This window comes from Pan paniscus, chromosome 21 (genome assembly GCF_029289425.2).
Source record: "Pan paniscus chromosome 21, NHGRI_mPanPan1-v2.0_pri, whole genome shotgun sequence".
Taxonomy (NCBI): domain Eukaryota; kingdom Metazoa; phylum Chordata; class Mammalia; order Primates; family Hominidae; genus Pan; species Pan paniscus.
In genome coordinates, this window is record NC_073270.2 from 7,134,950 (window position 1) to 7,159,390 (window position 24,441).

Consider the following 24,441-nt stretch of genomic DNA (forward strand, 5'->3'; position numbering starts at 1 on the left):
ATTTTTCACAGAATTTGGAAAAACTATTCTAAAATTCATATGGAACCAAAAAAGAGCCCAAATAGCCAAAGAAATCCTTAGCAAAAAGAATAAAGCTGGAAGCATCACCTCAGCTGACTTCAAACTATACTACAAGGCTACAGTAACCAAAACAGAATGGTACTGGTACAAAACAGACACATAGACCAATGGAACAGAAGAGAGAACCCAGAAATAAAGCTACAGACCTACAACCAACTGACCTTTGACAAAGTTGACAAAATTGAAAAATAGGGAAAAGAGGACTCCCTATTCAATAAATGGTGCTGAGATAGCTGGCTGGCCATATGCAGAAGAATGAAACTGGATCCCTACCTCTTACCAGATATAAAAATGAACTCAAGATGGATTAAAGACTTACATGTAAGACTTAAAACTATAAAAATCCTAGACGAAAGCCTACGAGATACTCTTCTAGACATTGGCCTAGGCAAAGAATTTATGACCAAGTCTTCACGAGCAATCACAACAAAAACAAAAATTGATCCCTCCGCAGCCGCTGCCGGAGCGGAAGGGCGGGGTCTTGTGCCTCCCCCACCCCCAACCCAATGGGTGAGGAGCGAGGAAGGCAGCGCGGCGTGGGGGCGGAGCCCGCGGGTGCGCATCCTGAGGCCTAGGCTACGTCGTCACGTCAGCGCGGGAGAGAGAGAGAGGAGCTGACTCAGCAGGGACTGGGGTACTGGGTCGAGAGTGCGAGCAAGCGAGCCAGAAGGGGAAAGGCGGCTGCTCGTGCCTGAGCTACCGCAGAGCGGAGTGGGAGCAGTGGGGTAAAGGTGGGGGGGCGGGAATAAGAAAGGCCGAGAGAAGGCAGAGGGTGGTGGTGGTGGTGGGGGTGGTGGGGGTGGTGGTAGGGGGAGAGGGAGAGGGAGGAGCTGGAGGAGGTTAGAAGGAGGAGCTGGAGGAGGTTAGGGGCTGAGGGAGTGAGTGAGTGAAGCGGACGCGAGGGAGGGGAGGGAAGGGAAAGGAAAGGGGGGGGGATCACGCAGGGGCGCGCGCAAGCACCGGGAGCGCGCTCGGAGACGAGTGGAACTGGATCGGGTTTGCTGTCAGCAGCGTGAGCTTCGGCCGCCATTTTACAACAGCTCCACTCGTGCCAGACACAGGGAGCAGCGAGCACGCCTTTCTTGCAACCTGGTACCACCGGACAGGATTCCTCCCCCTCAGTCCAACGGGGAGATCTTTGGAAACATGGCTACAGAACATGTTAATGGAAATGATACTGAAGAGCTCATGGATACTACTTCTGCAGTTATCCATTCAGAAAATTTTCAGACATTGCTTGATGCTGGTTTATCACAGAAAGTTGCTGAAAAACTAGATGAAATTTACGTTGCAGGGCTAGTTGCACATAGTCATTTAGATGAAAGAGCTATTGAAGCTTTAAAAGAATTCAATGAAGACGGTGCATTGGCAGTTCTTCAACAGTTAAAGACAGTGATCTCTCTCGTGTTCAGAACAAAAGTGCCTTTTTATGTGGAGTCATGAAACCTTACAGGCAGAGAGAAAAACAAGGGACCAAAGTAGCAGATTCTAGTAAAGGACCAGATGAGGCAAAAATTAAGGCACTCTTGGAAAGAGCAGGCTACACACTTGATGTGACCACTGGACCGAGGAAATATGGAGGACCACCTCCAGATTCCGTTTATTCAGGTCAGCAGCCTTCTGTTGGCACTGAGATATTTGTGGGAAAGATCCCAAGAGATCTATTTGAGGATGAACTTGTTCCATTATTTGAGAAAGCTGGTCCTATATGGGATCTTCGTCTAATGATGGATCCACTCACTGGTCTCAATAGAGGTTATGTGTTTGTCACTTTTTGTACAAAAGAAGCAGCTCGGGAGGCTGTTAAAACTGTATAATAATCATGAAATTCGTTCTGGAAAACACAATGGTGTCTGCATCTCAGTTGCCAACAATAGGCTTTTTGTGGGCTCTATTCCTAAGAGTTAAAACCAAGGAACAGATTCTTGAAGAATTTAGCAAAAGTAACAGAGGGTCTTACAGACGTCATTTTATACCACCAACCGGATGACAAGAAAAAAAACAGACTTTTGCTTTCTTGAATATGAAGATCACAAAACAGCTGCCCAGGCAAGGCGTAGGTTAATGAGTGGTAAAGTCAAGGTCTGGGGGAATGTTGGAACTGTTGAATGGGCTGATCCTATGGAAGATCCTGATCCTGAGGTTATGGCAAAGGTAAAAGTGCTGTTTGTACGCAACCTTGCCAATACTGTAACGGAAGAGATTTTAGAAAAGGCATTTAGTCAGTTTGGGAAACTGGAATGAGTGAAGAAGTTAAAAGATTATCCATTCATTCATTTTGATGAGTGAGATGGTGCTGTCAAGGCTATGGAAGAAATGAATGGTAAAGACTTGGAGGGAGAAAATATTGAAATTGTTTTTGCCAAGCCACCAAATCAGAAAAGGAAAGAAAAAAGCTCAGAGGCAAGCAGCAAAAAATCAAATGTATGACAATTACTACTATTATGGTCCACCTTATATGCCCCCTCCAACAAGAGATGGAGGGCGTGGAGGTAGAGGTGGTTATGGATATCCTCCAGATTATTATGGATATGAAGATTATTATGATTATTATGGCTATGATTACCATAACTATCGTGGTGGATATGAAGATCCATACTATGGTTATGAAGATTTTCAAGTTGGAGCTAGAGAAGGGGTGGTAGAGGAGCAAGGGGTGCTGCTCCTCCCCGTGGTAGAGCCGGTTATTCACAGAGAGGAGGTCCTGGATCAGCAAGAGGCGTTCGAGGTGCGAGAGGAGGTGCCCAACAACAAAGAGGCCGCGGGCAGGGAAAAGGGGTCGAGGCCGGTCCTGACCTGTTACAGTGAAGACTGACTTGCTATGTGGGATTACACCAGAAGCTTGCAATGGAGTAATGGTAAGGAAATCAAGCAACCTTAAATATCTCGGCTGTATAGGAGCGTATTCTATTGCAGAAGACCTTCCTGTGAAGATCATGGAATCAAATACGGGACATTGAACTAATACTTGGACTTTGATATGAATTTCTTTAACAATTTTCTCTGCAGTGCAAGTTATTAAACTAAAGCTACTCTATTTTCAAAATGTGTTCCAACAGAAATCCTTCATAACTCCTAGCATGGTACCTTAATAAAGAATAAAGTTCTTTAAAAAAAAATTGGTAAGTGGGACCAAATTAAGAGCTTCTGCACAGCAGAAGAAATTATCAACAGAATAAGCAGAAAACCTGCAGAATGGCAGAAAAATTTGCAAACTATGCATCTGACAAAAGACTATTACCCAGAATTTATAAGTAACTTAAATAAAGCGACAAGAAAAAAAAACTGCATTAGAAAGTAGGCAAAAGACATGAAGAGACACTTCTCAAAAGAAGATATATAAGCCAATTAACATAAAAATTCAACCTCACTAATCATCAGAGAAATGCAAATCAAAACCACAATGAGATAACCATCTCACACTAGTTAGAATGGCTGTTATTAAAAAGTCACAAAATAACAGATGTTGGTGAGGTTGCAGAGAAAAAGGACCACTCATACACTGTTGGTGGGATTGTAAATTAGTTCAGCCTCTGTGGAAAGCAGTTTGGGGATTTCTCAAAGAGCTAAAAATAGAATTACAATTTGACCCAGCAAACCCATTACTTGGGTATATACTCAAAGGAAAATATATTATTCTACCAAAAAGTCACTTGAACTTGCATGTTTATTGCAGCACTATTCACCATAGCAAAGACATGGAATTAACCTAAGTGCCCATCAATGATAGATTGGAAAAACAAAATGTAGTACATATATACCATATAATACTATGTAGCCATAAAAAAAAAACCTAAATCACGTCTTTCGCAGCAACATGGATGCAGCTGGAAGCCATTGTGCTGTACAAATACAGAAACGGAGAGCCAAATAATATATGTTCTCACTTATAAGTGGGAGCTAAACATTGGATACTCATGAACATAAAAATGGGAATAATAGACACTTGTGACTTTAAAAGGAGAGGAAGAGAAGAGGGAGGCAGGGTTTGAAAAGCTACATATTGTTTACTATGTTCATTGTCTGGATGATGGGTTTGACTGAAGCCCAAACTTCAGCATCATGCGATATATCCATATAACAAACCTGCACTTATACCCCCTGAATTTTAAAAAAAAAAAGTGCCTTTAAAAAAAGCAAAGCTGGTGCCATCTGATGTTAATATTGTTATACCAGCTTTCTTTTGATTCATAGTTACTTGGAATGAGCTGTTTATGTCACTGAACTCAATATTTGTTTCCTTTTATCTGACATATATCTTTGGTTAACAGCAGATAGGTGGATCTGACCTAAGAAGTCTTCTCTTTAAACTGGCTAATTTAGTCCAATAACATAATTATGGCAACTGATATACTTAATTTATTTCAAGTATATTTTGTATGTCTCTAATTTTGTATTTTAAATTTGAACTCAATTTTCTATGTTGCTTTGTTTTTGCTTTCTTGCCCTCTATTTGATTAGTAAGCTTTGTTACGTTTTCTGTCTACCCTTCGAAAGTTTTATACTCTTTTTCTTTAATGGTTATTATTCAAATACTAATGCATGTCTAAAGTTAATATTTCTATCCTCCTCCATGGAATTCAAGATCTTAGAACACTTTAATCATACGACCATTGTAAATTTTATTGTTTTCCAGTACTTTATTCTAATCCTTAGTTTAAGCACTATTATGGTTATTTTATGTACTTCTTATTTGTAGAGGTTATATATTTACAGTTTGTTTGCTCACCATTCATTCCTACATCATGGACTTCTATTTATGGATCATTTTCCTTTTTTCCTGGAGTACATTCCTTTAGTAAATGCATATAAGCTGTAATTTATGTCAGTTTTGGTTTTCTGAAGAGTCTTAATTTTACCCTCAGTTTTGATTATTTAGCCATGTATAGGACAGGTTGACAATTTTTTTCTCTTAGTATTTGATGATATTACACTAATGTCTTCTAATCTGCATAGTTGTTGTTGAGATGTCAATTTGTGTTAAACTGTTGTGCCTACGTAGATAACTAAAAAAAAGAAAAAGAATCTGACTCTTTAATTCCTCAGTGTTCTCAGAACACCAGGAAGTGTGCCATTTGCCAAATGAAGATGGAGGAGGAAGAGCTGTAGTTTGAACAAAAAAGAAAATATAAGAAATAGTCATCTGGCCAAGTGAGCCTGTGAATGAGTAAGAGAATTGTATGATCCCTGGCACACGAATGATCCACTTAAAAAGAGATCAGTCAGGCCAGGCGCGGAGGCTCGTGCCTGTAATCCCAGCACTTTGGGAGGGTGAGGCAGGTGGATCATCTGGGATCAGGAGTTCAAGACCATCCTGGCCAACATGGTGAAACCCCATCTCTACTAAAAATACAAAAATTAGCCAGCCGTGGTGACACTTGCCTGTAATCCCAGCTACTCAGGTGGCTGAGGCAGGAGAATCGCTTGCACCTGGGAGGTGGAGGTTGTAGTGAGCCAAGATTGCACCACTGCACTCCAGCCTGGAAGAAGACGGAACGAGACTCTGTCTCAAAAAAAAAAAAAAAAAAAAAAATCAGCATGGTTGCGTATTTTTTGCTCTCCATGTTGAGCAGCCCAAGTATAGGTTTACAGAAAGTAAAAAATTAGATTTAACAAGGGATGAGGTTCTGCTGTTCTGTGAAAGGGCTGTACAGTCAAAGTGATCTACAAATGCTGAAGGCGCCAAGAAACCATAGAACAAGGCAGACAAGTCCAGTTTATCAGTAAAAGTTGATTTATTGGGGGAACTCACAGACAGAAGCATGGTCTTGGGCCACTGCAACACAGGTAGATCTCCACATCTGTTACTCCCAGACCTAAGACTTATGTACTATGAGAAAAAGGTGTACATGCTCTAGCAAGGCAATTAAAGGCAACCCCTAGAACAGACAAGAATACTGTGTGCGTCATAGTCTATAATTTGTGTGCTAACATCAAGATGACATGTTCTTATACTAAGGACAGTAAATAAAGTGGGAATCAGGAGACATTCACAGGACTGGGGCTAATCAGAAGTCAACGTGGTGGATTAGCACCCGTGATGGAACCAATTTTGTCTCCACATCTGCTAAATAAATTTATTAATAAGAAAAGGAAGGGGAGCAAGTGGAACAAAGGACTTGAGGGTGGAAGGTGGTGAAAAAGAGAAGAAAAAAGTGCAAAGGTGGTGAAAATGTTGGAAAATCAACAGGTTCAAGGGCTCAGCAGGTTTCATGGATTGTTCTAGTTGAGGGTACTACAGAGGTGAGCTGGAAAGATAGGAGATGGTGGATGAAAGTGGGACGCTTAAAAGTGAGGTTAATTGAAAACTAGATGTTTTTCTATCTCTATGCTAATACAGATGTTTTAAATTATTCCAGTTGTTTAATAACTCTTAGAAACTTTAATGATAAGTCCCTTTCTTTTTCTTCAAATTGTCTAGGCTACTCTTGTCTTTTGATCCTCCTGAAGAAATTTTACATTCATCTTGCCAAATACCTTGAAAAACACTGTTAGAAGAGCTTACAGAGGGCTGGCATGCACATGGCAACTTTGTGCAGGCTGTAAGAGGCTTCTGGCCACTTGCTGGTCAGCCAGATATCCAACTTTGGTCACAAGTGATGCCACAGTGTCTCAAGGAGATGTACTATCACAAATACTGGGTTTGTGCTCTGCACTAACATATGATACAAATATTGATGAAAATAATACTGTTGCCTTCCTGAACGGGAAATTAATTTTATCACTGGATACAGACACTTATGAAGAAAGTGGACTTCAAGGTTGTCCATTTAAAGAAGAGCTGACACCAATGTTTACAGTTGTTGACAAGCTTGTAGGACTCATACAGGACTGTTCACAAGGCCAACCAGAGAGAGGCCCTGCAGAAGACCCTGGGCCAGAACTGGGAGGAACATGTCTCTTTAGTGACTTGGATGGAAGCCAGAATTATGTATATAGAGAGAGAGAGTGAGAGGGAGGGAGGGAAGGGGAGAGAGAGAGAGAGAGAGTGTGTGTGTGTGTGTGTGTGTGTGTGTGTGTGTGTGAGAGAGAGAGAGAGAGAGAGAGAGAGAGAGTGGTTCTGAGAGAGGCCAACATAGAAATGGCCCTGTATGTCAGGTAGCATGGGCCCTTTGTTTTGAGAGGCCCCAGCTAAATTGGGGCTCCAGTATCAGAGTGGCAAGCAGCCACTGGGCATGGGTGTCCACACGTGCTTTGCGTCAGATACTTCTTTTACCTGGTGGATGGCGTAATTCCTAGTTGTCTGGACTGTGACCAGGGCGTCCTTCACGTGGGAAACTTGTTTATACTGACTGATGCCTATAGCTTTTGCTGACCTGTGTCCAGTTTATGCCTACCTAACCATTGCTCTGGCCTGGGAGCCTGCCCTTATATTCTCCTCGGTATCCCAGGGAAAACCAGGCCTGAGTAGCCCCTAGTTCTTCAGAGGGAAGGTACAAATTCAATATAACATCACAATAGGAAATAAATTGAAAGATTGACAAGCCCTGAGCAGGGAGGGCACCTTGGGAAGCCCTTTATCATCAGGTCATATGAGGCTGGAATGAAGAGTCAGGCAGAGAGAGAGACAGACAGACACACACACACACAGACAGACACACACACCAAGGGGCTACATGGAGCCTCAGCTTCCTAGAGACCCCTTACTGGACTCCTGGACTTGGCCTCAGTGGATGGCCAAGAAGCTGCTGGCTGTACCGGCCACCCAGCTTTTTTGCATTCACTGCCTGGCCACTGGCAACTCTACTCCCCGGTCTCCTGGTTGAGGAGCTTTGAGGAGTTCCATGGAAAGCATCACATTGGGCATCAAGCTGTGACACCAGCAGTGGAGCCTGGTCACGGAGAGTGTGGTTCCCTTGGACAGTGACCATTCCACCTGCACGGTGGAGAACAAGTTTTATAGCATCCAGCAGATGTACATGCTGTACCTGATGGAGACTGCCAGCCATCCAGAGGGTGGTGCTGGACAGTGAGGTAGAGTTTCATTTCAAGGTGTACTGAGACTTAGCATGTAGAGATGAAAGGCAGCAAGGTGGGCTCTGAAGGCACACACTACCTCACAGTGCTCAAGTAGCATGTGTCAAACTTGTGGGGTTTGGGGCAACTCCAGGAGGAAGGCATTATTTCTTGTTCTGATAAGTGGTGGTCAGGTCCAGTTTGCACGCATGAAAGTTCAGTCTTTGGGATGTGCAGTTCCATGGTCTGAACCAATGTGCTGTGGCTCCTATCCACTACTTCAGCACCTCAGGTAGCAGCTTCTTCATCCTCAAGGTCACCAGTGTGTCTCCTTTGTTGTCAAACTCTCTCCACTCTGTCAGCCCCTGGAAACCACTGATGTTTTCTTAGTCCCTATGGTTTGGCCTCTTTCAGGATGGCCTATGAATTGGAACCATGCAGTGGGTAGTTTTTGGGTCTGGCTTCTTTCACTTAGCAAAATGCAGCTAAGCTTCATTTATATTACTGCAGGTTCAATGGTGTCTTCCCTTTTATCACTGAGTTGTTTATGGGTGTGCCACCATTTCTTTATTCATTCCCTTGTTGAAGATCATCTTGGTTGCTTCCAAAGTTTAGTGATTATGAATAAAGCAGTGAATGTGGCCTGAAAAAAAAAAAAGGAAGAAAAACACTGTTAGCAATTTTGTTTGGGATTATATACTAATTTGGAGGAGAACTGACTTCTTTTTGATATTGTCTTCCCATCCAAGGTAATCCGTTTAATTTAGGTCACTGTCTCCAGCTTTTGATTACATTTGTTAGTTTTCCTCATTAAGGACTTTCATGTCTTTTATTCAACTTTTTTATTTCTAAATATTTAGATGCTTTTTGTTGCTACTGTGCTTTGTATTTTTTCCCTGATTAAATGTTCTAAGGATTTTTTTTTCTGATGTTTAAAGGGACTTTTAATTTCTGCATATTTACCTTTGTCCAGCAACTTTGCTGAACTTAAAAGCTTTTAATAGTTTGGATATTTTCGTGTGTTTTATGTTTAGGCAATCATGTGATATGATTTTACTTCTTATATCTTTTATTTCTTTTGTCATCTTAATTTATTATACAACTCAGAAATCTAGACCAATGTTGAATTGAAGCAATGATAGCAGAAATCCTTTCTTTTCCCCCTGTTAAAGTAATGCATCAATCTATTCCAATTAAGAATGATTTCTTTGAAAATTTCATTATTATTATACTTTAAGTTTTGGGGTACATGTGCACAACGTGCAGGTTTGTTACATATGTATACATGTGCCATGTTGGTGTGCTGCACCCATTAACTCGTCATTTAGCATTAGGTATATCTCCCAATGCTATCCCTCCCCCCTCCCCCCACCCCACAACAGTCCCCAGTGTGTGATGTTCCCCTTCCTGTGTCCATGTGTTCTCATTGTTCAATTCCCACCTATGAGTGAGAACATGCGGTGTTTGGTTTTTTGTCCTTGCGATAGTTTGCTGAGAATGATGGTTTCCAGTTTCATCCATGTCCCTACAAAGGACATGAACTCATCATTTTTTATGGCTGCATAGTATTCCATGGTGTATGTGTGCCATATTTTCTTAATCCAGTCTATCATTGTTGGGCATTTGGGTTGGTTCCAAGTCTTTGCTATTGTGAATAGTGCCGCAATAAACATATGTGTGCATGTGTCTTTATAGCAGCATGATTTATAATCCTTTGGGTATATACCCAGTAATGGGATGGCTGGGTCAAATGGTATTTCTAGTTCTAGATCCCTGAGGAATCGCCACACTGACTTCCACAATGGTTGAACTAGTTTACAGTCCCACCAACAATGTAAAAGTGTTCCTATTTCTCCACATCCTCTCCAGCACCTGTCGTTTCCTGACTTTTTAATGATTGCCGTTCTAACTGGTGTGAGATGGTATCTCATTGTGGTTTTGATTTGCATTTCTCTGATGGTCAGTGATGATGAGCATTTTTTCATGTGTTTTTTGGCTGCATAAATGCAGAATCGGAGAAAATTTTTGCAACCTACTCATCTGACAAAGGGCTAATATCCAGAATCTACAATGAACTCAAACAAATTTACAAGAAAAAAACAACCTCATCAAAAAGTGGGCAAAGGATATGAACAGACACTTCTCAAAAGAATGATTCTTACTGTAGATTATTTGGTAGGTACCCTATTACTAAGGTCTTTGGCACCCAAATCTAAGTGTTGGTATGTTTTCTTTTGGACTGTTCAGTTTCCCTAGGGTGGAACATTTAATCCTCTGCCTGCGGGTTAGGCCTGGCAGTCAAATGTTCTCAGTGCCAAGACAAGAAGGGCATTTGTAATCTTATCATGAGATTATTTCTCTGTTTTCACTTTGGCTCCTCATCCCTGCTCTTCACTGTGCTGCTTCTCGTAGCTATGAGCCTATCTGAAATGGCCCTTCCTGGGAGTAGATCCATCTTTTGTTAGGCTTGAGAGGCTCTGTGTAACAGGGAACAAGTTTCTTAGAATTTAAGACAAATTGTTGTTTTTCAATGCTTTTCATCATTGGGCTTCCATAGGTACTTGATGCCTCCATTTCAGGTATTTCTGGGTTTCTCCTATGTGAGTCAGACACTTCATATTGCCTTCTTAACCCCACAGACTGGCTGCTAGTTTTCAGCTTTTTCTGCTCTGTTGAGCCAGTTACCACTCATCCATCTGTGTTCCTTCTTCCAAAACTTTCTTAACATTTCTCCTTTCTTCTTCTATTACTTTGTGTTTGTATGTTTATTCCTTTTTGGGGCTTTAGGGGGAAGTAAGGATAAATAATTGGATTGAGTTTCTATGTTTAACTGGAAGTCCTGATTTATCTTTTCATCCCTTTCTTTCATAATTTCTATTTCATCTATGTCATCACATCTACCACAAATATCATAGAGCTGGATAAAAATCTGATTAAAAATTCAATCTTAGAATCTTTGTTTTTTTAATCAGTGAGTTTAACTCATTTACATTTATTGAGAGTATGGTTATACTTGAATTTATTTACATTACATTACTTCATATTTTTTATATACCTTGTATTTTTCCTACTTTTCTCTCTTTTTCTGGTGTCTATTTTATTGAGTTTTTTATATTCCCTGTTTTCTCCTCTCTATTAGTTTAGAAATCATAGCTTCTATTTCCATGGTTTTAGGGGTTATACTTAAATGTTAAATCAGTAAGAAAAAACAAACCATTCCATTAAAAAGTTGGCTAAGGACATGAATAGACAATTCTCAAAAGAAGATACGCAAATGGCCAACAAACATATGAAAAAATGCTCAACACCACTAATAATCAGAGAAATGTAAATCAAAACCACAATGCGTTACCACCTTACTCCTGAAGAATGGCCATAATGAAAAAAATTAAAAAAACAGATGTTGGCATGGATGCGGTGAACAGGGAACACTTCTACACTGCTGGTGGGAATGTAAACTAGTATAGCCCCTATGGAAAACAGTGTGGAGATACCTCAAAGAACTAAAAGTAGAACTACCATTTGATCCAGCAATCCCACTACTGGGTATCTACCCAGAGGAAAATAAGTCATTATTCGAAAAAGATACTTACACACACGTTTATAGCAACACAATTCACAATAGCAAAATTGTGGAACCAACCCAAATGCCCATCAATCAACAAGTGGATAAAGAAACTGTGATATATATATATATTTGGGAATGGAAAACCAAACATCGTATGTTATCACTGATATGTGGGAGCTAAGCTTTGAGAATGCAGAGGCATAAGAATGATACAATGGACTTTAGGGACTTTGGGGGAAGAGTGGGAGGGGGTACAAAGAATAAAAGACTACAAATACAGTGCAGTGTATACTGCTCGGGTGATGGGTGCATCAAAATCTCACGTATCACCACCAAAGAACTTACTCATGTAACCAAATACCACCTGTACCTCATTAACTTGTGGAAAAATAAAGAAAATTAAAAAAATTTACATACTTTATTCAACCAAATTTAAACTTAACCAACGCCCCTACCCTTATCCTGATCAAAACAAGCTCCTTAGAATCATTAAATCTGATTACCAATTCTTGATTGCCATCTTTTTCTTTTTTTTTCTTTTTTTTTTGAGACAGAGTCTCTCTCTATTGTCACCCAGGCTGGAGTGCAGTGGTGCAGTGGCACAATCTTAGCTCACTGCAACCTGCATCTTCCGGGTTCAAGCGATTCCCCTGCCTCACTCAGCCTCCCGAGTAGCTGGGATTACAGGCGCCTGACACCATGCCCAGCTAATTTTTTGTATTTGTAGCAGAGATGGGGTTTCGCCGTATTAGCCAGGATGGTCTCCATCTCCTGACCTCGTGACCCGCCTGCCTCAGCCTCCCCAAGTGCTGGGATTACAGGCATGAGCCACCGCGTCCAGCCGATTGCCATCTTCTTCCATCTTTCAGGATTCTTTTGTCTTATGTTTAGCTATACATTTGTCTATATACCCAAATGAGTCATTATTGATTATTATTATTGTAACTGTGTTTTTAACATTTATTTGCTCACAATTGCTTCTTGCATTTAGCATTTTTCTTCTGGGTTCAGTTAATCTATTACTGAAGAACATGATTTAGTAGTTATTTCGGTAAAAGTCTGTGTAATATATTCTCTTTAGATAACTAAAAACATTTTTTTTTTCACTTTTCATTTTGAAATCATGGTTAGCTGGGTACAGAGTTTTAAGGCCATAGCTAGCTCTTTCTACACATTGAAGATATTTTCCATTTTCTCTGATACCTGTTATTGCTTTGGAAAAGTATTCTGATTGTTCTTTGTAGTTAATTTCTCCCCATTTTTTTTTCCTGTAAGACTGTCTTTTTTTTATTTTCCAGATTTGTTAAAATATATCTAGGCATGGTTTTATTTTTATTGTTGTTTTATTTATTTATTGGAGACAGAGTCTCACTCTATTACCTAGACCGTAGTGCAGTGGCACTGTCATGACTCACTGCAGCCTTAATTTCCCAGGCTCAAGTGATCCTCCCACCTCAGCCTCCTGAAAAGTCAGGACTACAGGTGCACACCACCACGAACAGTTAATTAATTTTTTTTTTGCCATAGAGATGGGGTCTCTCTATGTTGCCCAGACTGGTTTTAAACTCCTGGGCTCATGTGATCATCCTGCTTTGGCCTCCCAAAGTATTGGGATTATGAGTGTGAGCCACCGTGCCTGGTTATATTTTATGCTTGCAAGATTAAAACAAAACATTTTTGGTGTGAATTTATTTCTATGTTTTATGCTTACAGGTTTTGTGCTTCTTTAATCTGAGGAGTTATATTTTTCGATTCTTAGAAATTCCTATCCATTATCTTCTCAAATATCACCTCCGTATTTTTTTGGGATTGGGGGAACCTCCAGTTTTTTGTAAGTTAGATCTTCTCATTCTGCTGCATGTTTCCACATGTCTAATTTAAAAGAAAAATTTGTCTCTGGATAATTCTTTCTTCTCTAATTTCTATAATATGAATTCTTTCGATTTAACCAATCTGTGTTTTAACCTATCTGTTGAGATTTAATTTCAATTTGACTAGTTCTTTCTCCAAACTTTTCAGCTATTTTTTTTTCCTGAGAATATTCTGTTCTTTCGTTATAGTGTCCATGTTTTATTCTTAGCTCTTTATTAAAAACATATTTTTCCTAATCTTTCTCAGATTATTTTACTATCTCAAATTCTTGGTATGATACATATTCCAGTTTGTTGTATCTGCTGGCTTTCTCTAATAGTGGATTTTTTTCCTCATGTGGTGTATAATTTTTGAATGTGAATTTATTTTCATCAGGGTTTAAAAATGGTTTGCGTGTGTGTGTATGTGTTGTGTGCAGCCTACACTACAGTTTTGTTTTGCCTCTGCCTAATGCCCTTGGGATTTTTAGGCTATCTGATCAGCCTGGAACTCTGGTATCACTTGAATAGTGTAACTCTAGAACTGCTCAGGCTTGACATTTTAATTTTTTTATGAGAAAATTCTATTTTATTTCACTCAACATTTTGGGAAAAAATAAACTTCCTTGATGCATCCCTAGGCCAAAACACTGATTATTTAAATTTTTAACACAGCAGCTAATATTATCAGTGTAAGTAAAAAATTTATTAGGGAAGCTACTTAGCACTAACTGAAGTGCGGGAGTCCGCTGTAAATTAATCTTGCAGATGGTCTTTCTGATCACTGATTCTCAAGGGGTTGTAAAGCAGGACTAGTGAGAGAGAAGCAAAACAAGTGCATCCTGAGGGTCTTTTAGGGGATAATAGCTCCTTTGACATATTCTTTAGTGGTTCCAAGACTAAATTGTCTTTTTTTAAAGTTCATTTCTGAAAGTCAGTAATTGATGCGATTCCTTTGAGTTTTCTGGTTTATATTCCCCTCTCCTTGAAATTGTTCTTTCTCTGAAGATGCCCTGCCTGTACGGTGTATGACCGACTTCAGTTTTCATATCAGGTTTCACCTTTTTCTTCTTTGCTATTTTGGTAATCATCAGTGATGTATTATCCCCAATGGCCAGTCTCCATGTGTGGTGTCTTATCTAATCTAAATTTCTCTAAATATTATTTAAGCCTCAGAATTCCAAGTTACACTGTTCTCTCCTCTTTCTGGTGTTCATTGTTCTTAGAGTTAGTAACACATCATTTAGCACTTTATTATTTCCTGCTTGTATTGCTCAAGTTACAGTGAATGACTTAAAATTTGGGGTCATATGTTGGGGGAATCTTTGTAGTTTAGATCAATCTAATTCATGATATTGTGAGAAACAAATATTTCTCCTTTCTGAGACATATTTCTTAGGCTCCTAAACATATACATTATTCATATCAATTGTCAAAGTACAATCTATCTATTTTAAAAATAAATGGTGGAGGGCTATGAATATTCTTTCCCTCCTTATTAGGACTAGAAATACAATTTACTAAATTTGCTCTTCTTTCCGCCTTGTTTGTTCTTTACTAAGCAAAATATATTTTTGGTAGTATGTAAATGATAAACGCAAACAAAGTAGCATTTTTAAGTTATAAACTACATTTGCTGTCAAGCCAGAGGAATGAGATAATTTGCCTACATTAATAGAAAGTATCACTAGTTTTTATGTTTTAAAGTTTCTACTTTAGAATTTATTGAGATTATCTCAGACAGCATTAAATGTGAGGTTTTCAATGATGGCTTTCTTTTCTGATTTTTATTGTGGTCTTTTCTAATATACCTATTAGAGAACTGACATATTTCTACTTTTTCTCACAAATAAAGGACAATAGCATTATTTAAGTGCTAACAGGTATTTATAGAGATGCATGCATGTTTGTCCAGTTCACTTTCTTTTTCTTTATTAGACACAGAATTTGAAGAGAAATATAGACATTCTAGTCAAACAATTAACATGTGAGCAGAATATATTGGTTTTTCTTTAAAAAGTCAGAATTTCTTCCATATTCCCTGAAGTGTGTTATTAATTCTCTTGGCAAGTTACACAGCAGAATGAAAGTATTTATGAATGTGGCTACTTCTTTTAACAAGTTCCAATAACTGCTTCCTAAACCTTGTGTTTTTATATCAATTACATACAGTAAGCACTGAAATCAACCAAAGAGAACGGCAGAGGCCAACTTGAGATATTCTTATTAAATGAGGACTGCTGCCCGCCAAAAGTAAAATGTGGATATAATTTTATAACACCATTTTATAATTAAAGTCATAAGTGAGATTTCCTGCTATTGTTGAAAAATGTGTCATGATAAATTTAAATCAAAGATACAGGCAAAGAAAGGTCTGCAAAGTAACAGATGAAGGCAACTCAGATGGTACAGAAACAAGGCCTGGTGCAGAAAAGAAACACGTGCAAACAATTTTAGTGAAATAATTACATTTATTGTAGATGGATTTCTGTTTTAGAAACGATAACCACTTAGAAACGGTTTTCATTCATGTCAGATTGAGGTTAACTTGTTGGTACTGTCTGTCTATAGAAAGATTCTTTTTTACCAGCAGGGAAATTTAATACATTGATTTAGTGATAAGACCATATCTTCTGACCAAACACCCACCAAAAAAAGTTCTCTAAAACTGAAGAATGTGACTGTAACATGTGGAAGTCCACAGTAGTTAGCATTGCCAGATTTAGCAAATAAAAAATACAGGACACTCAGTTGAATTTAAATTTCAGATAAGCAAGGAATACTTTTTTTTAGTATAAGTATGTACCAAATATTACATGAGACATACTTATGCTAAAAATATATTTGTGGCTTACCTGAAATTCAAATATAACTGGGTGTTCTGTATTTCACCTGGCAACCTTAATACAGATAAAAATACAAATTTTGGCAATGAATTTTTTATTTTTGAACTAAATATTTGAAAGAGAATAAATACAATTGATCAGAGCAGAGAACGAGGTAAATTTATTTTTGTACTGTCAGCCTATTAAGTTTCTAACATTCCCAGTTATGTCAGTGATGATTTCTGTTCAGTGATGAGGAAGATTTTTGCCCTGCTGCTGGACCCACTTTGCTGGTGAACACAGCCCATTTAAAAGAGCTTCTCTCCAAAGGAGACATGTTGATTCACATACATGGATAGATTTAATCATTGTGACATTCCTGGCTTTAGTAAGTCATGTTCGTCTAATGTGAAGCCTGTTCCCAATGTATCAATTCATTCATCTTGTCTCTAATACAAGCCATGTGTTTCATATGGGAGTTGAAAGGACATTAATCAGAATCTCCCCCTCAACCAGTCCAAGGGGATGCAAAGTCTGTGGTTACATCTCAAATGTCAAGATATGGGGAAATGGAAATAACATTCAAAGCATCTCACTTGTAATCCATACCGTTGTTACAATTGCTATGAAATATGTTGGGGACGGGAAGGCAGTGTACCATAAAGCAGTGTCTGTTCAGTGGAAACTGATTGGAAGGGGTTGAAGGAGCTGTATCTGCTTTTCCTCAGCAGACACAACTCCCATGGAATCTATGAGAAGGCAGAAATTGGTATCCAAACTTTTGTTGTGTTCTTTAAGAGTAGGGGAAATGTATAGTCATCTATACCTCAATTTTCCTGTTATAGGTCAGTGGTTCTCCATCTTGGCTGCACATAGGAACCACCTGGCAATTTTTAGAACTCCCAATGCCAAGGTCACACCCAAGACCAATTAAATTATAATCTTTGGGGTGGGAACCCAGGCATCAGTTGTTATCAAAACTCCCCAGGTGGTGCCAATATGCAGCCATATGTAAGAACCGCTGGATCAACAGGAAATTCTGGCTATAGACTTGGGAATACCTACTGACTTATTGTCATCCATGGCATTTGTTTCTTACCAATTTACCGTGTTATATCTGGCATCTACTCTTTATTTAAAAAACTGCTGGTTCATCATCATCAGCATCATATCATTATGATAATCTCTTATGCTCTTGGAGGAAAAATGATGGTAAATAATTAAACAACTTGTAATAAGATGTTAAAATGTAAAATGAATGAAATGCACCAGGTGCTGAGTTAGGTGGTCACAGAAGGCCTTCTCTACAGAGGACATTTAAGTAGAAATATAAAACCGTGGTTCTCAAAGTGCAGTCCCTACGGTGGTTCTCAAACTGTGGCCCGAGGACCAGCAGCCTCAACGTCACCTGGAAACTTGGTCAAAATGCAAATTCTCAGGTCCTAACTCAGCATTTCTGAATCAGAAACTTGGGGGTTGTATCTCGGATACCTGTATTCTAAAATAAGATCTCCGAGGTGATTCTAATGCATAATCGAGTTTGAGGCTATAAATATTTTTCCAAATATTGATTTACAGTATTCTACAGGAATTTCTATGTGTTTTCACTTATTTAAAATAATATGTAGTTTCAATTTTAATCTGTCTTAAGATTAATACAGATACATGTTCTAAAATTCCAAGTTGGATTTTTTTTATTGTTGATTTCCAGGTTTTTTTTTAATTGCATTTAGATAACATGACACGGGTGATCTTTAGTTTTTGGGTTTAACTGAACATTTCCTTGGGGCCATCCAGACCAATTTTGCAATGTTTCATAGGTTTTTTTATTTATTTATTTTATTATTATTATTTTGAGGCCGTCTTGCACTGTCGCCTAGACTGGAGTGCAGTGGTGCGATCTCCGCTGACTGCAACCTCGGCCTCCCAGGTTCAAGAGATTCTCATGTCTCAGCCACTGGAGTAGCTGGGATTACAGGTGTGTGCCAGCACGACTGGCTAATTTCATTTTATTTTATTTTTGTAGGGATGGGGTTTTGTCATGTTGGCCAGGCTGATCCTGAACTCCTGGCCTCAAGGGATCCACCCACCTTGGCCTCTCAAAGTGCTGGGATTACAGGCATGAACCACCACACCTGGTGTTTCATAGGTTTTTGAAGAGTATGTGTATTTGTATCTATTAATTCAGGCTTGCAAATTCAGTTATTTATTTATTGTGTGCTTGATCTATTTCTGAATATGGAGAAGTGAAAGACTCCCATTTTGTCTGTGGTTTGCCAATTGTTCTTTGACTTTCCAACATTTTTGTTTTGTATATTTCGAAACTACGCCCTTACATAAAAAGTTATGACTGTTGTATCTTCTGGATAATTTTATTAGCATACACTGCACTTTATTAGCTTATATTATTCTACACTAGTGTTGTTTTTCCCATTGATTCTCTTTTATGTGACATTTAGTTTGCTTTACATATCCTTTTTCATATTTTGTTTCACACCTTTGGTGTGTCTCTAAAAACATCAGACAGTAGGTATTCTTTAGCTTTGTTAATTTTAATACAATTTGTAAGTCTCTGTGTTTTTAACACCAGAAACAAGCCATTCATATTAACTGTGTTTTTTGAAATTTTAAAACTGCCACCTTATTTTTGTTTACTACCTTTGAAATGTTTTATTTTTTTCTGACTTTTGACCTGACTATACTTTTTGTGTATGTGCTCTGTCTTTAAACTGCTAGTAATTTTTTGGAAATAATATATCTGAAATAATTTTAAAACTTGTCTGTAAGTTCTTTGACATTTCCCAGTGAGAGATGGAGTCTGAATCCTTTCCTCTTGAACAGGGGCCAAACTTAATGACTCACTTCTAGCAGAGAATGTGGTAGAAGTGATATGAATAGCTTCCAAAGTGGGTTCACTAAAGGCATTACATATTCTTCTGCCTGGTGCATGCTCACTCTCATTCTCTCTCTCTCTCTTTCTTTCTCTCTCTTCCTCTCTCTGTTAAGATACTTTCCATTGGAACCCAGCCACCATGCTTTCAGGAAGCCCAAGCTTCATGGAAAGGCCATGTCTAGGTGTTCCGGGTAACAGCTTCTTCTGAGGTACCAGTGGAAAGTCAGCATCAGTTGCTGAATGTGTAAGTGGAGGCTTTATGCCTAGTTGTGCCCAGTTATTCCCCAAATCCTGAGCAATGAGAAAATGATTCTTGTTGTTTTAAGTCACAGCAATAGATACTGAAGAAAAATTTTATTTTTATTCTTCTATTGTTAAAGTAATTTCAAACATTTATATAAATATAACATCAAACATTAATCAATATTTATAACCTGTAATCAGAACAAGGCAATATTTTTAACAACAACAACAAAAAGAGTGAGAGAAAGGAGGGATAAGAGAAAAGGAGAGAAGAGAGGGCACAAAACTAAAAGTAGCACACCAATGAACCTCCGGTCTACTCATTGGCAAAGAGCAAGAATGAGTATTATGAATTTGCAATGTGTCACTCAGAGTTGAGCATCTCATCAGGCTGAATGTGATTATAACATTTAAAGATATGTTATTTTCTGTATATTGTGCACTCTCAATGCAAGTCAAGAACTTTATTTGGTGCTCAAGTGAAAAATTAAGATCCATTCCAATGCTGGAGAGAAAGCTGTCTCAAGAGGCAGCATCTTTATAGTCTTACGGTGATTGAAGACATTTTTAAGGTCAATGATGACGCCAGTCAATTTTTGCCTTGCATAATAACCTTTATGGCAACCCCCCTCGGGAGCGTGTCCGACCACATGGGGGTGGCTGTTTTTTAAGCTCCTGCAGGCTTGCTCCCTTCCCTGTTTGTGTTCTCTGCCTTGTTAACTCAGAGCTTGGAGATTCTTTGGGGGCTGTTTGGGGAAGAAGTTATTTTACCTATATAAACTCCTATGCAAGGTCTATTGTAGGGTGAGATTTTTCTCTTCTGTTTTCTATGTTAGTCTATTTTGTTCCTCCTTCCTTCCTTCCTTCCTTCCTTCCTTCCTCTCTCTTTCTTCTTTCTTTTCTTCTTTTCTTTTCTTTCTTTCTCTCTCTCTCCCCCTCCCTCCCTCCCTTCCTTCCTTCTTCTCTCTCTTTCCTTCCTTCCTTCCTCCCTCTCTCTCTTTCCTTCCTTCTTTCCTTCCTCTCTCTCTTTCCTTCCTTCCTTCCTCCCTCCCTCCTTTCCTTCCTTCCTTCCTCCCTTCCTCTCTCTCTCTCTTTCCTTCCTTCCTTCCTCTCTCTCTTTCCTTCCTTCCTTCCTCCCTTCCTCCCTCCTTCCCTCCCTCCTTTCTTTCCTTCCTTCCTTCCTTCCTTCGTCTTGCTCTGTCACCCAGTCTGGAGTGCAGTGGTGCCATCACGGCTTACTGCAGCCTTGCCTCCTGGGCTCAAGCAATCCTCCCATCTCAGCCTCCTGAGTAGCTGGGACCACAGTCATATGCCACCATGCCTGGTTAATTTTTTAATTTTTAGTAGAGGTGGGGTCTCGCTGTGTTGCCCAGTCTGGGCTTGAACTCCTGGGCTTTTACATTAATCTAATTCCATCTGTCTACATTAAAATAATTCTTGTTTTTGAAACTGCCTATTAATCCGTTCTCCTTGTAAAAATTTCAAACCATAGAAAATTGTAAGAAAGATCTTCTTTGTCCAATCTAGAATAGATCTCAATCCCTTTCTTTCTCATCACTCTGTTAAATTTCTATTCAAATGTATTTTTTAGAACTTGATTGTTGTTGCCCGTACATGTATACGTGCATAATTTGTACATGTGTGTCTTAGCTATCCAATGGTCTTTTTGCTGTTTTTACAAACAACACCAAACTGCGTGGCTCAAAACAACATTTATTTTATATCTCATGGTTCTATGGGTTGGCTGAGGAATAGGAGGTCAGTTCTTCTACCAGCCTTGCTTAGACTTCATGGATGAAAATGTCTACAACAATATTCTCCATTCTACATGCTCATCAAGAGTCTTTCCATGCCTGGATCAAATGGTTGAATCCTTCTCTTGAGCTGGGTGGGCCATTGTGAATGGCTGAACTGATAGAGTATGGCAGAAGAGATGCTATGTGAATTTGAGAGTAGTTTATAAAAGATGCTGCTGCTTCCCCTGGCTCTCTTTTGGGACACTTGCATTTGGAACCCAGACACCATGTCTTGAAGAAACCCAGGCCAGATGAACCCTCAGACCTGGCTGAGATTCCAGCTGATAGCCAGCACCAACTCGATACCCAAATAAGTGAGCCAGCTTGGATGTGAATCCTTCATTCCTCAGTCAAGTTTACTCCAGCTGATGCCATGAGCAGTATCACATGGAGATGCCAGGCTCTGCCCAAATTGAAGATTCATAAGCAAAATAATGTTATTGTTTTGAGTCACTATGTTCTGGGATAGTTTGTTATGCAGCAGTAGGGTAGACTGTCTTATGCAGTTGCAGTCAGAAGGTGGTGTGGAGTTGGATATATGATACCTTAGTATTCTTCCATAGGGCCTGTCATTCCAGAATGGGAGCCCGCTCACCTCTTGTGGCAGCTCAAAGCTTCATAAAAAAGGAAGTGAGAACTTCCAGCCCTTTTTGATGCCTGAGTTTGTGCATCCTGGAATGTCACTTTGTCCAGATTTCAGGGGAGGAAACATAAGCTCTACCTTCTGATGGGAGGAACAAGGAATGACATGTGTATACTGAAAGGGAAGGGATTGACAGTGGCCATCTCTGGAAATCAGCTGACACACTGCCCCTTATTAAAATATGAGGTCCATGAAGGCCCTAACCTTGTCTCCTGTGTTCACCATTGCATCTCCAGCACCTATTGCTGTATTTGACACATGCTCTCTGTGAAAATGTTGCAAACATGACTAAATAATATAGTGCAAGAGTGAAAGGGTACAACGTTTGTGTAAGACTATTTCCTTTGACCAGAGTACTTTCTCCTCTTTCCCTAAGCTGTCTCTCATTCCTTCTCAAAACTCAGTTTAAATGCCATTTCCTTCATGGCCCATGCAGAGTTAGTTACTCTCTCCTTTTGGCTCCCTTAGTATTTTGCTCATGTCTCATTGTTGTGTTGAGCATTTGTCGGTTTCTCTTTGGGAGGATCTCAAAATGCAAAAATCATATCTTAGTCATATCTTTGAATGACTTCCAGTGTCTAGCAGGTAGTATGCTCAGAAGTATAGCCATGGCTTAGAACAAACACTCAAAAATGGAATCAATTAATTCTAACTCTGGGCTCCACAACTCAACAGGGAAATTAAAAAAATTTGAAGTACATTTTAAGAACAGCTGATGACTTCAAAGGCCTTGGGTGGCGCTGAAGATGCATGGCAACAGAAAAAATGTTAGTCTAGAAAAGGGAAATGATTTCCAAAGAAAAATACTGAGATCACTGAAATTTTAAAAATACTTATATAAACTTCAACAATAGAAATATCTGATCTGTACTTCATCTGTGAATTGGGGGATAATAGTCCTGATGATTATTTAAGGTTGATGTAAGGAGTGAATGAAATAAAATATACATAGTGCTCAGACCAATGCCTGGAACACAGTTAGTGTTCAATAAGGAGTAGCTATCATAATAAACCTTTAAACAATATCTACCACTTATTGACTGACCACTCGCGCAGGAACTGTATTCACTGATAATATGGATGTCAAATGATGGGTGTTTCTTTATGAAAGTAATTCAGCATGAAGCAAGAAAGGAGGAGTAGCCTTTCCTGAAACATCAACAAGGTTGAACGTCATTTCCAGGATCTCTTTCCTATCATTTTTCAATGTCACTTTTCAATGGCTAGCATCTTTACAATGCAAGATTGGAAGGAAGAGCAGGGAAAATGGAGATTTGCTGATTCTACAATTTGGTGAACAGGTGTGGAAAGCTTGGTACATGCTCAGCTGTCACTTAGAAGAGTAGAGAAATCAGGCCACAAGCAAGTGGCTCACACCTGTAATCCTAGCACTTTGGGAGGCTTGGGTGGGATGATTGCATGAGCTCAGAAGTTCAAGACCAGCCTGGGCAACATAGCGAGACCTTGTCTCTACAAAAATAAAAATAAAAATTAGCTGGATGTGGTGGTGTATGCCTGTAGTCCCAGCTATTCAAGTGGTTGAGGCAGGAGGATTGCTTGAGCCCAGGAATTTGAGGCTGCAATGAACTGAGATAGTGCCACTGTACTCTAGCCTGGATGACAGAGAGAGACCCTGTCTCAAAAAGAAGCAGCAGCAGCACAGAGAAACTGACATCTGAAAAGAAATCTCCAGGCCTAAGATTTCTAGCTCTTGAACATTTGAAGCTTGCTTTATATAGCAATTCCTTTCCATCCATTTATAGAGTGAAAAATCAGGTTGTTATATCACCAATTAGCCTTCCAATGAGAGTTACTCTGAATAGAGAAATGGCAGAGACCCAGCTTAACTACCTTGGAGATACTGATAAAGGATCCAGCACATATGTCTCAGGGGCAGCCTCTCATGCAATCTCTACAACTAAACCATCAACGTTTCTTGGAGAATCCATCATCAACTGAAATTGCTTTGTTTGATAGCTTAGGCAGCCAGTTCAAGGGCAGACTGCCCAGACAGACCTCTGTGCTAGCTGCCAGGTAATTAATTTACCTCCAAAAATGAAAATAAGGCTCATTGTTCTCACTGCTTCTTTTCTTCTTTCTTTCTTTTTTTTTCTTAAAATAAATCCTGTTTTTACCTTTCTTCATTGACAGCCTAATGACAATCTCCTTTATATACAAGTAAATTTTTTGGCATGCAGATAAGTAACTGTACATCTCTGTGTCATTCTTTGACATATGACATCACAGAGATTCACTGTCATCTTACATGCAGTCTTTTAGCTGATCAGTGAATGATCTGTTTTGTTTTTTTGGATACAAATTTTATTTTTGGAGCCTAGCTTTATAACAAAGAAATGAAAAAGTTGACTTGTTGAAATAGGATGGCTCATTGTACAAGTGGCCCTTGGAGACTCTTTGACTTGAATACACAGATATGAAAATACATGGAGATGTGTTGGCTAAAGATACAATTAAATGTTTTAATGAGTGCTGTTCAGTTAATATGTAAGGGAAGGAACGTTAATTATTTTCTGAGATCTCTAGGGCATCTGAGATCTCTGAGATTCTCAACTGGGGGACAGTTTT

The 24,441-nt window shown here is 39.2% G+C and overlaps 1 pseudogene; it reads left to right on the top strand.

Moving 5' to 3' along the window:
- The first annotated feature begins 1,182 nt into the window (after positions 1-1,182).
- LOC100980447 (heterogeneous nuclear ribonucleoprotein Q-like) lies at positions 1,183-3,474 on the top strand (annotated as a pseudogene).
- The last annotated feature ends 20,967 nt before the right edge of the window (positions 3,475-24,441 follow it).